Raw genomic sequence first — 19243 nt, 5'->3', positions numbered from 1 at the left:
TCTAATCAGCAAAACAGATAATGAAGAATATTTGCATTATACTAGGAGATATCTGCCCTAACCATTCCTCACTAGGAACCTGCCTTTCTTTCCCCTGGAAGGTCAGCATCCTGATATTGTTCCTCATTCATCCGTATGACCAGATACACTCATCAGTTCATTTCTCTAGCAATATTCTACAAGTTATTTTCTCATCTTATGTGATTTGCTAAGATTTCACTCATTTTATGTGTGAATTTATTTTCATAGACTGTTTAAGATATACAATCCTTTAAGCCAAACTTGTGGCTTAATGAGGAGGTACTTTCCCCAAAATTGACCATTTATTTTTTCTTTCTCACAAGACTTACTCTGCCTAAAACTATATGCACCATAAAGTGATATACTCCTTTTCTGGCTTGTTTTGCCCTCTATTACATACTTAAGGCTGAATATAGAACTAGCAAATATAAGAGTATTTTTAGATCAAGTTGGAAAATTACTAAATAAATACTAGTGTCTCGAATCCTGCCATGAGTACTACTTTCTGTGCAAAAAGACAGTATAGTTTGATGAATACATTTTAGTTAAACTTATAAATTGATAATGCTAAACAGTATGATATATAAAACACATAACTCATATTTATTTAAAAATCAAACAAAAAAAACCCTCACTTTCCTTTTGGTCTTAGGCAATGTTAGATAATTGATTTCATAAAGTGTCAGCAAACTTAATCATCTATAAGAACTTCCTGAGGTATTCTTCTTAACATCTTCCCTTAGCATTTAATATGTTTACATCCATCAGGCACTCCAGTAACAATTTTCACTCAGGTCCAGATAGTTCTTTGATAGAGAACTTTTTTTTTTTTTCCCCTCTCTCTTTCTCCCCTTGTTGAATTGTAGGAAATTGTTTCCATGTGGTATCTCTTACTAGAGACTTTGAGCAAAGAGGGTGTTATTCAACAACACACTGACCTCTGACTCCTCCAAAAGATGCATCAGAAATATTCATAAATGCTGGAAATAAATATTCACAGGCACACTCTATTCAATCTTAAAACTGATTCTAGTCACTCTTGATATTTCTCAGAGATCTCAAACATGACAAATTTTAATCTTTTGTTCCCATTTGTTTCTTATTTTCAAAACATTTTACAATCTCTATATTCTCTTAAAAACAGAGGAGTTCTCAGGATCAACATCTGGGACTCCCTTAACTAACCTAATCTAATTTTCTTTTCTTTTCTTTTTTTTTTTTATTATACCTTAAGTTCTAGGGTACATGTGCATAACGTGCAGGTTTGTTACATATGTATACTTGTGCCATGTTGGTGTGCTGCACCCATCAACTCGTCAGCACCCATCAATTCGTCATTTATATCAGGTATAACTCCCAATGCAATCCCTCCCCCCTCCTCCCTCCCCATGATAGGCCCCAGTGTGTGATGTTCCCCTTCCCGAGTCCAAGTGATCTCATTGTTCAGTTCCCACCTATGAGTGAGAACATGCAGTGTTTGGTTTTCTGTTCTTGTGATAGTTTGCTAAGAATGATGGTTTCCAGCTGCATCCATGTCCCTACAAAGGACGCAAACTCATCCTTTTTTATGGCTGCATAGTATTCCATGGTGTATATGTGCCACATTTTCTTAATCCAGTCTGTCACAGATGGACATTTGGGTTGATTCCAAGTCTTTGCTATTGTGAATAGTGCCGCAATAAACATATGTGTGCATGTGTCTTTATAGCAGCCTAATCTAATTTTCTTAGGTAACTTTACTAACATTCAATCATTAAGACATGGTGGTGCTCTTTATGCTGCAATTCTGTATGATCATTTGCAAATTGCTTTACTTTCCCTAGTTTTTTTTTTTTTTTCAAATGAGACCACTGAATCCAATTAATATTAACTCCACAAACAATTAATTTTACTTTAAGAATAAGTAGCTTCAATTGGTCACAATTCTGGTCAGCTACTGGAATTCAATGCTAATTTGCTAATGACAAGGAGCATAGATTCACAAAGAAGGTCAGATTTGGATGTAAGCTGTACTCAAAAAAACATTCTTTGAATTTGTGAAAAATGTTGTAAAGTTTCACAGCGAACAATGATAAAATGCCTTCATGAATGCTTAGATACTATAATTAACCTGAGTAATAATATACATTAAAGAATAAATCAGCAAAGATACTTGGAATTATACAAGAAATAGGCTTGGGAAGGATACTAACTGCTACCTGTTGTTAAGAGAGAATACTGTAAAATTTTAAAAAATTTTGGATAATCCTACAGGATAAATTGAAACCAAATTTACTTTTGACAGGTTCCAATATTTTCTAAGTCTTGTTTTAATAGTAAGTATGCGTACTTACAAAACAGCAATATTTTAATTTTAAGTCACTAACATGCAGATACCTTATGCAGCTGTTTAAATTCACTATAGTATTTTCATGTACTATGTTTTCATTAACACGTAGTTACACAGGCAAAAGGAGCCTGAAAAAGACGTTTACATTTTTTACTTTTTAGTGAATGAAGTATAGACACAGTAGAAAAAAAATCAGACTCTGTCTGCTTCATATATTTCAAAATCTCTCCTTTTTGTGGTACAGTTAAAAGAAATTAAGATAAATATTGTGTGCTACTTAAACATTTTTATCACCTGGGTGACATAAAATTTTTAAGATGTATAACTGAAAGAGACTGGTGCTTCACTAGAAAAATATGGAAAGAAAATGTATTCTTTTCTTTCTGGTTTTCAAAAACTGGAAATTATATTTTGCTATAGTGATATTTATATTGATAATTTCTTTTAAAATAGATATTACTTTGGGGAAAAATCTTACAGAAATTTCTTAATGTTTTTTCTATTTTATTAATTTAAATTAGTCCAAATTGACTAAGATACAATGAGAAGCTGAGCAAAGGGAGCTATATTAGAGACTGCAACTTTGAAAATGGAGTATTGTGTAAGCTCTGCTAGAAATGGGAGCAACTATAAACAAGGGATTCAAGAGAAGCAGACTCAGAAATAATTCTTAGAATGCTCATTTTACATCCAATCAACATCTTCACTGGTTATCTGCCTTTCCTATATTTACCTCTTTTTTTCACACTGACTACAGTCTGATGTTGAGGGAAAAAAAAAAAAAAAAAACTTAATAAGCAGCATTTATGCCATTGTCCATTCCAAGCAAACTACTTCTACACGCTTTGTAATTTTCCAGGGCATGTCTGGCTTCAATGCAGAGACTGAGTGGAGGGCAGAATCTTGCCACTGGAATTCTTAAGAAATTCTGCTCATGTCCAGAATTTCTTAGGCCCCTTGGACAATTTAGGTGAGCTAAAGACCCTTTAACCTAATTGACTCATTGGATTTTACTGGGAAAACAAAACATTTCCTACATCTTCCCCTTTATTCCGCATTTCCTACTACTCAACAAAAACACCTCTCTCCCAGGTCCTAAAAAGCTTCCCCTTATTTTGAACTGTGTGTTTTTAAATATACATGTGTGTTTGTGATGAGACAGGGAAAGAGGGAGGAGGCTGTAGTGACCACAAATAGAAGTTAGTCAAATCCTTTATGTCACTCTCTTGCAACATTGTGGAGAAACACTAAAAGTTTATGAAGTTAAATTTAAAGACCGTAAAGAGAGTTCCCATATATTTCACACACAGATTTCTCTATCATTAACATATTATACTAGTATAATACTTTTGTTACAATAAAGTTCATAACTTCATTGAGTTCCTTAATTTCCACCCAATGTTCTTTCTCTGTTCCAGGATCTCACCCAATGTAACTTTTCACATGGTAACTTTTACTGTGTCTCTTGAGGCTCTTCTAGACCGTCACCTTTTCTGACTTTGCTTGCTTTTAGTGACCTTTAGAATTGTAAGGAAAACTGATCAGATATGATGTAGAATTTCTCTCAATTAGGGATTTTCTGATGTCTTCCGTCGTTGTTAAACTGGGATTATGTGTGTTGGGAGAAGGATCACAGAAGTAAACTACAATTTTCATCACATTACATCAATGGTACATACTATTAACATGACTTACCATTGTTGATGTTAACTGTGGTCACCTAACTGGGCTAAGCTTTGCCAGGGTTCTCCACTGTAAAGTTATTCTCGTTACCCCTTTCCATACTGCACTGCTTGGAAGGAGGCCACTATGTGCAGCCCACACATAAAGAATGGAGAGTTCTGCTCTACGTAATTTATTTGTAATTCTGTATAGAATATATGACTCTAATTTCAATTTATGGTTCTTTAATTTGCTTGTACTAGTATGTACTCAGAAATACATTTATTTTATGCTGTGGGTCATAATCCAACATTATATTATTATTTAGCTTCTCAAATTGTTCCATCTTTGGCTATTGGAGCTATATAAATTTCCTCCTGTGTCCCTTTGACGTGTCTCCATTATTCTCTCTCTCTCTCTCTCTCTCTCTCTCTCTCTCTCTCTCTCTCTCTCTGTGTGTGTGTGTGTGTGTGTGTGTGTGTGTGTGTGTGTGTGTGCATGTGCTATTGCTGCTTTTTAGCGTTTAGCATTTTCTTACTTTAGGACAATAAGATGCTCAAAGTTCATCTTGAGTTGGTCTTGTCTTAGAGTCAGACATATTTCCAAGGAGATATGGTTTCTTTCATTGGAGAATGGTATTTGAAACCAAGATCTCTGCACTAGGTGTGTTTATTTCTTCTGGGACATTATGTTTCTTGGTCTTTGTGTATATATATATATACACATATATAATGTGTGTACATACATTTGTATGTACTTATATTTCTATCTGTAACTACCTGTGTATAAATACACATGTGTATATATACATGTATATATGTGTATAGGTTTGTGTATGTGTGTGTATATATATATATATTTCTCATTAAAATTAAATCCATGCCTATTTCCCCAAATCTATTCCTTTGCCACATGTATTATCCTTGCTTTCTCCCCTTGCTTATATGCAACCTCTCACCCCAATGCAGGGAATCTGGCTGTCACTATCTATCTCTATCTATTTACTTAATTATGCAATTCAGTATACCTGTATAGTAGTTTTAGATTTTCTAAGCCATAAACCCATAGGAATAACTTTATAACTAGGGTCTAATATTTCTATACAGTTATTTTTACCTTTAGTAAACTCCATTCACTTCCCAAGTTACTTAAGTTAGAGCTCTTTTCCCGGTGCACTTCAGTGAGGCTGTTTACTGCATTTGTGATACAGTTTGTTAGACTGATTACAGTCTGCATTTTATAATGGAATCCTCTGACTTGCCTATGTAATTTTAGTTTGCAAACAATTATATTTAGTTCACTCTTTCTGTTGTAAAGTTCTATGGGTTTTGACAAATTTATCATTTTACATGTTCAACATTACATGATCATATAAAATAGTTTTACCCGCCAAAGAAATCTTGTACTTGATGTATACAAACCCCCTACCCCAAATTCCTAGCAAACACTGATCCAGTTATCATCTGTAAAGCTTTATTTTATCTAGAATATTGTATAAATGACCTCAAACAATATGTATGCTTTTCAGGCTGACTCTTCTTTTTTTGTTTTTATTTTCATACCCACAAATATATATGCTTAAGATTCATTGATATATTTGCTCAATTTAATAGCCTCATTACTTGTGTTAATGCTGAGTAGTATTCTATATTATGTTTGTAACAGAATTGTTTGTCCATTTACCTATTCAAGTACATCTTGATTACTTGCAGTTTATAGTAATTATAAATAAAGCTGTGTGCAGGTTTATGTTTGTACATAAACTTTCAAATCAATAGCTAGCAATCCTAAGACTATGTTTAGTTTTATAAGATACTGCCAAATTTCCTTTCAAATCGGCTGTTCCATTTTGCAATCCCACTAGCAATGAATGAGATGTCCTATTGCTCTGCATTATCACCAAAAATTTCTATTGTCAACCTTTTTAGATTTTAGCCATTCCAATTTGTGTGGAATATTATATCATTGCTGTTTTAATTTGCATTTCCCAGTGATAAATTATGTTGAACATGTTTTCCTATGCTAATTTGTTCTCTGTCTGTCTTCTGTCTTCTTTGGGAAGGTGTCTGTTCAGATACTTTGCCCGTTTTTAATTAGGTTATTTATTTTCCTACTGTTGAGTTCTAACATTTCTTTGTATGTTTTGAATAAAAGTCCTTTATCAGACCTGTTTTGCAAATATTTTCTCCTTGTCTATAGCTTGTCTTTTACATACTTAGTGTCTTTTGCAAAGCATTTTCTTACTTTAGGACAATAAGTTTTAAGTTTTAATAAAGTCTTATTTATTAATGTTATCTTTTATGTATTATGCTCTGGGTGTTATGTCAAAAACTCATCACCAAAATCAAAGTTATATATGTTTTTCTCCTGTGTTTTCTTCAAAAAAGTTTTCTATTGTTGCATTTTACACTTAAGCCTATTACTCATTTTTTTTTTTTTTTGCATATGGATATCCAATTATTTTAGCCCTGTTCCTTGAAACAGTATTCTTTCTACATCAAGTTTTCTTTATATATATTTTAAAAATAAGTTGACTATATTTGTGTGGATCTAATTTTGGACTCATTATTTCCCCTTTACTGGTGGAATTCTTCAACTTTGTTTCTTTTCTTCAGTATTGTGTTGGCTGGTTATTCTACATATTTTTCCTTTCTATACAAACTTCAGAAAAAAATTGGCTAATATCTATAAAAGTGTGTTCTAGGATTTTGATATGAATTTGTTTGAATCTGTATATAATTAAAATATTAACTCTTACCATCCATGCACACAGAATATCTCCCCATTTATTTATGTTTTATTTATTTGATCAATGTGTTATCGTTTTCTGTATACAGATATTGTTCATATTTTGTTGAATTTATAACTATTTTATTTTTGGTGATTTTGTACATTGCATTATTTAGAATTTCAAATATAGGATAGAAAAGCAATTGACTTTTGTATATTAACTTTGTATACTGTGCTATTACTGTACACTAGAATAATGTCTGCCACAGAGTAAGAGTTACGTAATAAAAATATTTACTGTTGTTAGGCCAATTTGGCCAAAGGGTTTTGGAAAGTATATAATTACAGTTGTTTAGGAGAGAAATTATGATAAAAGTTTTTACCTTTAAATAAAAGTTAAATTCATTTAGGCAAAACTGTTTTTTAAAATGATAATCCTGTCACTAGAGAAGTGCAGAGTGAAGTGTTCTGAGATCAAGCCAAGTGTGTGATAAAGCCAGAATGAGAGTAATGAATGTCTTATTTCCCTTTCTATGTCCAAATAACACAACTCCTATTTTCAGTAGCATAACACAGAATCAGGAAATTAGGGGTTTATGACAGTTTGCCTAGTTATTTTTTTCCCATTTTCCAAGTTTTTATTGTTTAATATCAAGAAGAAAGAATAAACATTCAGCATCTAATGGTAAAGGAAATTATTCTGGTAGCTAAGGATGCAAAGGCTCTGCAGTATTCTTCTCACCATTGAGAAATTTATCATATGTTTGGGAATTTAGGCATAGATACGTGAATTATAAAGTTACTCAGAAGTCCTCTGGAATTTACATCTTCTATCTTACTTAGTAAGAAACTATGGATCTGAGAGTCAAAAATTTCTAGCACAAAGCCCAGCACCATGGTGCTAGATCTGGGTCAAAACTAGGTTGTTTGTTTCCCACTTGTTTTCTTTACTTTTTCTTTCTTTTTCCAGGAGATTGTCAAGATTGTCATATACAAGTTACAAATGCTCCTCAAATTATGATGAGATTATGTCCCAATAAACACATTGTAAATTGAAAATATTCTAAGTTGAAAATGCATTTAATACATCCAGCCTATCAAACATCGTAGCTTTGCTTAGCCTACTTTTAAGGTGCTCAGAACTCTTACAGTAGCTTATAATTGGGCAAAGTCATCAAATACAAAGCCCACTTAAAAAATAAATGTTGACTATATTGTGTAATTTATTGAATACCACGGTGAAAATAAAAAACAGAATGCTTGTATGGGACCTTGTGGTAAGCTTTCCACTGAATGTGTATCATTTTAGTACCATCATAAAGACAAGAAATCATAAGTCACGCCATTGGTTGAGGATCACTTGTATTCCATTTTATAAATGTCTATGTTACACATTGTTGAAAGAAATAATTCCTTTGATTTCCATGAAAATAAATTTATGTCCAAATATTATAGAATTATAGATCATTTTTCTATAGTAGATCAAAGCAGCTGCTGAAGGGAGGCCTGGGGACTGTGATTGTTTGGGATTGTTAGTAACTTCTGGATTAGTGCAATTTGGAAAAATTTTAGGATTTTGTACAATTGGCCATAAACAATGCGTAGCATTTGAAGATCAATTAGGTTTAGTTATTCAAATAAATAAGATAGATGAAAAAGTTAGAATATGTTAGGATAGTAACATATCCACATATTGCATAATGATTATTGTTCCGACAATCCCAATCTCCTAGTCTCAACAATGGAAAAGGAGTGAATTACCTAGGGGGCATCAATGTTGAATAATGCATTAAATTAAGCAAGACATGGGATGAAGAGTAAAGTTCTGAAAACTTCCTGGTTTGAATCGCAAGTCTACCACTTTCTAGCTTTGCAACTGTAGGTGAGTCACATAATCTCTTTGTTTCTCAATTGCCTAAAATGCAAAACCAGGATACTAGGGCCTACTTCATAGGAACTAACTAAACTAATTCCTGCCATGTTATAAATACTCTAAAATATTTGTTATGAAATAAAATATATAAATAAATACACTCAAGGGAGTATGGGACCATTGGGATTAGTAATTAGGAAATTATATGTGACTGCAGATGGTAGTTATACTACAGTGTCAAGGGCTGAAGCCCTGATGCTATGTGCTTAAGGAATAAAAGATACTAAGGCAGCCAAAACAGATTATATAAAAGAGAATGCTAATCTGGAAAAATAGACAAGAACATTAAATATATTTATATAGCAATCATTTAGGATATCTCAAGAAAAAAGCGAAACTTTTAAATTTGCTTCAAGTATTTGCAGTAAGTTCATCAATTACTCTTACAGCTCATTGAAACTTCAATTATCTGTGCATTAATTGTTGGTCCCAAAAACTATCTTCTAGGATAACGCTTATCCACAAAGAGAACTTTAAACATAACTAAATCATAACCTGTTAAATGTCAATAACCTATATATTATTTATATTTGGTATTACTGAAAATAAAGGTCATCTAGACCCCATTTTACAAACCATAAAGAAATAAATAAAATGAATATTTCCTCTTTTATGCGTGGTCTATCTATTTTAAATGCTTTAGTTAATAATTATTTCATAGAAACTTTGTAATTCACAGTGTGGTATAGTAAAAAGAAAACCTAGAATTACAGTAAATTTGCATCACAAAACCACAACTGGACACTTAAACCTCTGAATATCAGGAAACCAGAACCATTACTGGGAAAGCAGGTAAAATATGTTTCTTGTATTTGTTTGATAAAAGGATAAAGCTGTCACCATTATTAAGGTGAGGGGTTTTAATTTAATTGAGGTTTTCCTTTTCTGTCTTTCCAGAAAGTCAAGCATTTTCTTCTTCTGAAACAATTGAAATTTCTTATCTTCCTGTCATTTTGTTCATTATTTCATTTTGACTGCCTAAAACTATTTTATATTGCTTCATTTTACCTTCACCTTTTTCCTTTCCAAAAGGAATAATAATTGGAACTGGAAAGATATTGACATTATTTTTTTGGCCAGAGAGAAAGCTGGAGGCAAAGAGAGGCTTTTATTCCTGCTAGATCATATGTCCCTTTCGTCTTCTCTCCTTTGGGTTACCTAATAAACTGTTAAGAGAACCACATTTTAGGGGAAGGGACATGGAGAGTCTCAGTAGTCCCATACATACTAATTACAGTGAAGAGACCATGTTTTATTCACATTGTAACTATGGCTTTCTCACAATGAATAAATTGGTATGATATACTGTGTTTGTGAATTTGGGATGATACAACAAAATGGCACAGTGTGACATTTAGTTGTGCAAATAATTTTTATTTTGAAGGGTATATATATATTTAATTTTCTTAAAAAGAATCAATTAAACATGATTTAATTTCGTTAAAAATTTAAGCACATACATTGTTTCTTTTGTTTCAAACCTGTACCTGTTCAAGTAAAATATTAGCACTTTGTACAGTATTTGCAATAAATGTTTTCCTCATTCAAAATCTACTTGTAAAAGAATTTTTAAAGTAATTCAAAAAGTAACAAAACTACTTCTTTGACAATTCCTCATGTTTTTCAGTTATGATCTTCAGATATGAAAAATCATCCCTTCTGGCTTTCTTTCATTTTAATTGCACCTTCTAATATTTCCAAAAACTTAGCCTTGGCCTGACCTAGTCATTGCAAAACTGCTGGGCTTCATGTATTTATATCTTTTAAACTTTTTCTCATCAGCAGATTTTTCCAATTCCTTCATCATTCTCTTCAGGAGCCAAACTCCTTTAATTATCTGAGAATACCAAGATTGAAGCAGAACATACATCTCCATGGACTAGTATTTAATACGGGTGCAGACAACATGGAATCACTTATTCAGGCTGTTGGTTCAGGCAGTAGCTTAAAGTGTGAAACTTAACTGAAATAGATTCATTATTTCATTTTGACTGCCTAGAACTATTTTATACCGCTTCATTTTACCTGCACCTTTTTCATTTAGTTTTAATTCCTGCCTGATCAGGAAATTTGGCCACACACACGGCATAGTGGAAATTACATACCCTTTGAAATCAGTGCAACTTAGAAAACAGCTTCATGTTAAACTTTATTTTACTTCCACAAATTCATGACAATACATGAATTTTATTTTTTCCACTGTGTTGTGAATTTTAAAAAATGCTTTTATGTCTTAACATGATCCATGGGGAATTTTTTTTTTTTTTTTTTTTTTTTTTTTTTTCAGTTCTCAGTGCCAGGGAAAGCTGTGGTATTTCTTGTTAACTTTCTTCTCTTTATTTTTTGTTAATAGAACCCAAATTGTGTAACTAAACTTATCCCACACTTTGATTTGGCTGCTAAGCAGCTCAAAGCCAAATTGTCATCCCACCAACCCAACATCTGAACTCCTGTTGTGCCCAGAATTGGTGGGTTCTTGGTCCTGCTGATTTCAAGAATGAAACTGTGGACCCTCCCGGTGAACGTTACAGTTCTTTAAGATGGTGTCCCCTGAGTCTATTCCTTCAGATGTTCTGATATAGCTACAGTTTCTTTCTTCCAGTGGGTTTGTGGTCTTGCTAACTTCAGGAGTGAAACAGCAGACCTTCATGGTGAGTGTTACAGCTCTTAAAGACAGTGAGTCTAGAGTTCTTCATTCTTCCCAGTGGGTTGATGGTCTCGCTGGCTTCAAGAGTGAAGCTGCAGACCTTCGCGGTGAGTGTTACTCATGAAGGCAGTGTGGACACAAAGAGTGAGCAGCAGCAGCAAGATTTACTGTAAACAGCAAAAGAACAAAACTGCCACAGCATGGACCAGGACCCAGTAGTTTGCCACCGCTGGCTGGAGCAACCTGCTTTTATTCCCTTATCTGGCTCCACCCACATCCTGCTGATTGGTCCATTTTATACAGAGCTGATTGGTCTATTTTACAGAGCGCTGATTGGTCCATTTACAGAGAGCTGATTGGCCCATTTTGACATAGTGCTGATTGGTGTGTTTATAATCCTTGAGCTACACACAGAGTGCTGATTGGTGCATTTGCAAACCTTTAGCTAGACACAGAGTGCTAGACAGAAAAGTTCTCCAAGTCTCTACTAGATTAGCTAGATACAGAGCACTGATTGGTGTATTTACAAACCTTGAGCTAGACACAGGGTGCTTATTGGTACGTTTACAATCCATGAACTAGACACAGAGTGCTGATTGGTGCATTTACAATCCTTTAGCTAGACACAGAGTGCTAGATAGAAAAGTTCTCCAAGTCCCCACCAGGTTAGCTAAAGATAGAGCACTGCATTTACAAACCTTGAGCTAGACATAGGGTACTGATTGTTGTGTTTACAAATCTTTAGTTAGACACAGAGTGCTAGACAGAAAAGTTCTTCAAGTCCCCACTAGATAAGTTAGATACAGAGTACTGATTGGTGCATTTACAAACCTTGAGCTAGATACAGAGTGCTGATTGGTGTATTTACAATCCCTTAGCTAGACATAAAGGCTTTCCAAGTCTCCACTAGACTCAGGAGCCCAGCTGACTTCAGCTAGTGGATCCTGCTCTAGACCACAGGTGGAGCTGCCTGCCAGTCCTGCGCCCTGCACCCACACTTCTCAGCCCTTGGTGGTTGATGGGACCAGGTGCTGTGGAGCAGGGAATGGCGCTCGTCAGGGAGGCTGGGGTAGCACAGGAGTCCATGGAGGGGTTCCGGCATGGCTGGCTGCAGGTCCTGAGTCCTGCCCCCTCGGGAGGCAGCTGAGGCCCCAGGAGAATTTGAGCACAGGGGACCCAGTGTACCTTCTGCAGCTGCTGGCCCCGCTGCTAAGCCCCTCACTGCCCAGGCCAGCAGTGACAGACAGCCAGCAGCTCTGAGTGAGAGGGCCTACTGAGCCCACACCCACCCAGAACTCACGCTGGCCAGCGAGTGGCACGTGCAGGCGTCTCTCCATCCACACCTCCCGGAAAGCAGAGGGAGCTGGGTCCAGCCTCAGCCAGCCCAGAGAGGGACTCCCACAGTGCAGCAGCAGGCTGAAGGGCCCCTCAAGTGCAGCCAGAGTGGGTGCCAAGAGCAAGCGAGGGCTGCAAGGGCTGCCAGCACGCTGCCACCTCTCACTATTATGTATTATTAAGTACTAGTTGAAAATATTGCTCTATTTAAGTCATTTTTCTTTACAGTTTTTCTTCACTTATTTGTTTTGCTCTTGCGTTATAGCATTCATTAATATAAGCCACTTATAAGTCCCACTTGGAAGTCAGGAATAAGAAAATTAATGAACTAAAATCCTATAACATACATAGTATAGATTATGTTATTTAAGTTCTGTAAAGTACTAAAATATAATGCCTTGCAAAGATGAAGACTCTATTAATATTTTACCCTTTCTTCTTCCCTTCAGTTCTCCATTGAGACCAAAAGATGAGTCTCTTTTTTTAAATTAATTTAATGATCTCAACAATTATGCAGCTTCAATATAATAATGATTTTGACTCTACATGAAATTTTGAAAAATTGGGTTCAAAGACCCATTTGTAAAATCTGGGTGAAATTGTCATGCCCCTTAGAAACACTGCCACTACCTCTCTGTAGACACTTCTTCACCAGCACTGTCTTGTATAAAACACTGCCCTCCATGTTATATGGAGGATAGACTGGATGAGTGAGTGAGGGGAAGCGATGATAATGACAGCAACAAAGAAAAGGAAAGGGAACTGTCTATATGGCAATGGAAATAATGTGGACTGGTAGGAATAAAAGATATATATAAAATGGAGGATTTTGTTTATCTACTGGAGACATCAGCCTTTACTAGATGATTCCCACCCCAATTCAGAAGGACTAGGGAATTCTGTGTATTAGTATGGCTAGCTTCAAAGTTTGAGGCCACGAGCAAATAAGTTCTCGATTTTTTTTTTTTTTCTGGAATTCTCTGCCATTATAAAACACTAAGAATTAGTCAGATATAAGTTATTTTTTAATTATTTGATTTTACTGATAAAGCTAATATTGAAGAATAGGATTAATACAAGAACTGACTATTTATAGAAGTTCCTCCTAGCCCATGGGCCTATGCCTTAAAATATCTTACCTTAAGGTTAATTTGAGTATTAGCACATACCCATTTAACCAGCAGGATACCAACATCACGGTGGTCTAGTGTGAAGAGAGGGAAGTGAGAAACTGAGTATCTTAAATGTACTGTCTTGTAATATACATGAAACACAGCTCAGAAATTAACTTTTAACCCCCATTTAGGTTCTCCATCATGAGTAGTAGTAAGCAGATGGGCAACAGCATAAGAGTATTCAGGCCAGAATCTCACTTTATGAAAACCAGAACAATGGGAATACAGAGGGTTTTGTGTGATGATTGCAAGGTACATATTATAGTAATAACAAGATAAAATATACTATAGAGGAAAATGCAGATGGCGAGATTAAGAAATCCATGCAGGCATGAGGGACTGACTTTGGGGATGAATGATACAAACTTATGGTTGTCATGGTCCACAATTCAGTCAACGTGGACTTTAAGGGAGACATTCAGATAGTGAGCCTCATCATCTACACCATCTGCCCAGAGCATCTCAGAAACAACTCACCTTTTTTCCCTTAGTCAACGATAAAGAAACTTAGTGGAGTTTGATCCTGTTTTTTTTTTTTTTTTTTTTTTTTTTTTAATCTACGTATAGCTGGAGTTTAAGCAATCTACAAACTACTGATGTTTTCACTAACTAGCCTTGAATTAAACTGTCAAGGACCCGAATCAATATAGGTTTCCTCTAACCTTCATTAGGGCGTGTTCAAGATAATGAACTAATTTATTCACAAGTATCTTTGTTTAGTAACTGGTGTTAAGTTTAAAAAAATGTTCTTCTGATACTCCTTTTTCTCTATACTTCTTGCTATTGACCTAACCTAGACTCCCAATACAAAAGGCTCTGGAATGGTCCCCCTACATCCAGTCTCTCAACTACCCAGGTAATCCTCTACCATGACCAGTGGTTTTTCTAAAACCACAACTGAACTCTCCCCCATGAAAGTGAAAGTCCCGGCAAGGACTGTGCCAGTTATGTTCATTTTCATGTGCTTGGTACCAGGCACCTGGCTTGGCATATGGTAAGCATTAAATCAATATTTATTGAGTGAATGAATGAATGAGTAACTGTTTGTGTTATTATCTATTTTTTAAAGAAAACCAAACCTCTAAATCACTTCAAAGTGTGCAGGTTACTACCTGTACAAATTCCTTAAATGATACCCAATGAACTTGGCAAGTTGATTCCAACCTATCATTACTTTAATTTCTTCATCCTTTTGTTCATGTGCTGGGTCATGTTTTGTGTGCAAGGATATGGCTGTAAACAAAACAGATTATATTCCTGTGAGAGACAAATGAGAAAAAAATAAAAAACATAACATATTAGGTAGGGGCACATGAAAATAAAAACAACTGGGCAAGGAGAACACTTCTAGTCAGTTAAAGTCTCTCAGATAAAGTGGCACTGAGAAAAGACATAATTAAATGAAGGCATCATTTATGCTATATCACAGGGGAAAGTGTTCCAGGCAACAACTCTGAAGAGGATGTATTCCTCACCTGAGATTGTGCTAGACATTTTATGAAACTAAATATTATGGCTTCTACTCTGGGTAAAATGGAGAACCAATGGAGAATTTTGGCAGGAGACAGAGATGATCTCACTTTTTTATGGGATTACTGTGGCTACTGGGTTGAAAAATAATGTAGGTAAGAGAAGGACGACAGCTTGGCACACATTTAAGAGTTCATCTTAAGAAATTCCTTGTAATGTCATAAGTTGAAAAAGATGTATATCATGTTCATTGTAATACTGTTTGTCACTATATTTGGGGGGAAAGTTACATGAAATTGAATAAAGCCAGTCAAATGCAAATAAAATCATAATTTGCATGTGTTGATATGCAAATATGTTGTGACCTAATGTAACTAAATAAGATAAATTATAAAGAAAACACATAGGGCCGGTGTGGTGGCTCAAGCCTGTAATCCCAGTACTTTGGGAGGCCGAGACGGGCGGATCACGAGGTCAGGAGATTGAGACCATCCTGGCTAACACGATGAAACCCCGTCTCTACTAAAAAATACAAAAAAATAGCTGGGCGATGTGGCGGACACCTGTAGTCCCAGCTACTCAGGAGGCTGAGGCAGGAGAATGGTGTAAACCAGGGAGGCGGAGCTTGCAGTGAGCTGAGATCCTGCCACTGCACTCCAGCCTGGGCGACAGAGCGAGACTGTCTCAAAAAAAAAAAAAAAAAAAGAAAAGAAAAGAAAAGAAAAGAAAAGAAAACACATGAGGCAAGGTGTGGAGGCTCACACCTGTAATCATAGCACTTTGGGAGGCAAAGGCGGGTGGATCGTCTGAGGTCAGGAGTTCGAGACCAGCCTCGCTGGCATGGTGAAACCCTGTCTCTACTAATAATACAAAAAAATTGCCTGAGTATGGTGTCACACACCTGTAATCCCAGTTGCTTGGGAGGCTGAGGCAGGAGAATTTCTTTTTTTCTTTTTTTGAGACAGAGTCTCGCTCTGCTGGCCAGGCTGGAGGGAGTGGTTCTATCTCCGCTCACTGCAAGCTCTGCCTCCTGGGTTCATGCCATTCTCCTGCCTCAGCCTCCCAGGTAGCTGGAACTACAGATGCCACCACCACGCCCGGCTAATTTTTTTTTGTATTTTTAGTGGAGACGGGGTTTCACCGTGTTAGCCAGGATGGTCTCGATCTCCTGACCTCATGATCCATCCACCTTGGCCTCCTAAAGTGCTGGGATTACAGGCGTGAGCCACCGTGCCCGGCCAAGGCAGGAGAATTTCTTGAACGCAGGAGGCAGAGGTTGCAGTGAGCCGTGATTGTGCCATTGTACTCCAGCCTGAGCGACAAAGGCAAAATCCTGTCTCAAAAAAAAAAAAAAAAAAAAAAAAAAAAAGAAAGCAGATGATCCTACAGAGAAAGACAACTGGAAAGGGTGTATATAAAATTGTTGAAGTAGTTTTGCTCTTGAAAAGTGAAATTAAGGGAGATTTTCACCTTCTTATTTTAAAACTTTATTATATTATTTTGTTATATTTATGTCTTTTGATAAGTACCTGTCTTGATATAAAAATAGATTGTATGTGTTCTCCATCTTCAAGGAGTTTAATCATGAATGATTCTCTTACTGTATATTGACAGTGCAGAAACATTGCCATCTTAGACAAACACTGCCATTTTAAGTTCCCCTTCATTAAAAATTGCCTAAATCCAGCCCCAAAAACCATCAGCCTAATGGCTAATGTCAGCATGATCATAAACCACAAATGATACTTCTGACCAGAAACATTCTGGCACTGAGGTAAATCCCCCTCTGACCAGAAGCATGCCAACCCCAATATAACCTTCCATCTGACCAGAGACATTCTAACCCTCCAATAAAACTTTCCTCTACCCAGAAACATTCTGAGCCTGCGATAAGCTCTCCCTGCCTAAACCCTTAAATTCCCTTAGTCTGTAAGAGAGAATGCTCCTGATTGAAATTGGCCAGAAGCCCCTCTCAGGTTTATTCTCCAAAGTAAACTTGTCTTTGACTATTGAACTGCTTTTCATGTCTCTTTCTGCTTTCTTTGACTATCAGGGGAGCCCACCCCTGATGATTCAATGTGAGTCCTTTCCTATTTTCCCTAAGTGTTGGCTGCTGTGAGAAATAAAGGGAAAGAGTACAAAAGAGAGAAATTTTAAAACTGGGTGTCCGGGGGAGACATCACATGTCAGCAGGTTCCGTGATGCCCCCTGACCCATAAAACCAGAAAGTTTTTATTAGTGGTTTTCAAAAGGGGAGGGAGTGTATGAATAGGGTATGGGTCACAGAGATCCCATGCTTTAAAGGCAACAAAAGATCACAAGGCAGGAGGTCAGGGCAAGATCACAAGGTCAGGGCAAATCTAGAATCACCAATGAACTTCCATGTCCCACTGTGTACGCATTGTCATTAATAAACATCTTAACAGGGTTCAAGATCAGAGAACCGGTCTGACTAGAATTCCCCAGGCTGGAATTTCCTAATCCTAGCAAGCCTGGGGGCACTGCAGGAGACTAGGGTGTGTTTCATCCCTACGTACATCTGCATAAGGCAGACACTCCCAGGGCGGCCATTTTACAGTCCCCGCCCTGGGAATGTATTCTTTTCCCAGGGCTATTAATTATTAACATTCCTTACTGGGGAAAAAATTCAGCAATATTTATCTCACCCATTTTGTGTAATGAGAGAAATATGACTCTGTCCTGCCCGACCCACAGGCAGCCAGACTTTAAAGTTATCTCCCTTGTTCCCTGAAAATCACTGTTATCCTGTTCTTAAGGTGCCCAGATTTCATATTGTTCAAACACACATGCTCTACAAACAATTTGTGCAGTTAATGCAATCATCACAGGGTCCTGAGGTGACATACATCCTCCTCTTATGAAGATGACGGGATTAAGAGATTAAAGTAAAGACAAGCATAGGATATCACAAGAGTATTGATTGGGGAAGTTGCAAACATCCATGAAATCTTCACAATTTATGTTCTGCCATGGCTTCAGCGAGTCCCTCTGTTTGGGGTCCCTGACTTCCTGCAACATCTGACTATTACATTTGCTGCTTAAACCTGGGACAGGTATTTGGAGTACAGGTTCTCTTGAAACCCAGGAAGCAGTGGGCAGTAGCACCTTGTCCCAGGCTAACTGCTGGATCCTGAGGGCCTTTGGCCATGTGCCCCATCCTTTCTCTCTCTTAACTTTCTGAGCAATTTGCCAGGTATTGGGGGTAGAGGCTCTCTTGCAACCCAGGAAGTAGTTGGCAGCAGCAGCTAATCCCAGGCTAACTCCCAGATCCTGAGAGTCTCTGGCTACATGCTCATCTTTTCTCTCACTTCACTTTTTGAGTGATTTGCATGAAGAGGACTAATCTGAAGGGGACTGTGAGGCTTGGGCCAGGGCTACTCCCTGGTGGGTTCTCCAAACCCTCAGGTCTTAGGAATCCACCTCTGACCACCTACAATGGGTATTTCACTCTCTAACTCTTGTCCCCAGTTCCTCCCTCTTCTCTCTCTCCCTTTCTCACTCAGCTCCAGTCTTTGAGGCCCTTAGCCAATTCCAACCAGGACATCCAACATTGGACACTAATCCAGCCAACTGGTAAGATTTGCCTCCCCTGGCTTTCTCATAGTGCCCAGGAAAATCAGGTCTGCCATCCCAGTCCTCAGAGGACCAATGGGAGTACGTTAGAAGAAATCTTGGTGATGCCCAGTTTCTTGTCAGCTTAACCATCCTCTTTATGAAGAGGATTATGGGTCTTTGTCTTTTGTCTGGGGACACCTAGAAAAAAAAATAGACACCCTTGGCCTCTTTTTACCAGTCCACATGGGTGCAAAACAATCCCACATTCCTTGATCCTCCCCACTGGGCTGCCTCCTTTGCAACATCACCAATCTGGGCTTGCAGTGGAGCCTAAAGCCAAAGCATTTAGTTTTTTATTGCAATAT

The sequence above is a fragment of the Rhinopithecus roxellana genome, chromosome 3, assembly GCF_007565055.1.
Source record: "Rhinopithecus roxellana isolate Shanxi Qingling chromosome 3, ASM756505v1, whole genome shotgun sequence".
NCBI lineage: Eukaryota > Metazoa > Chordata > Mammalia > Primates > Cercopithecidae > Rhinopithecus > Rhinopithecus roxellana.
This window is presented reverse-complemented; position numbering follows the sequence as displayed.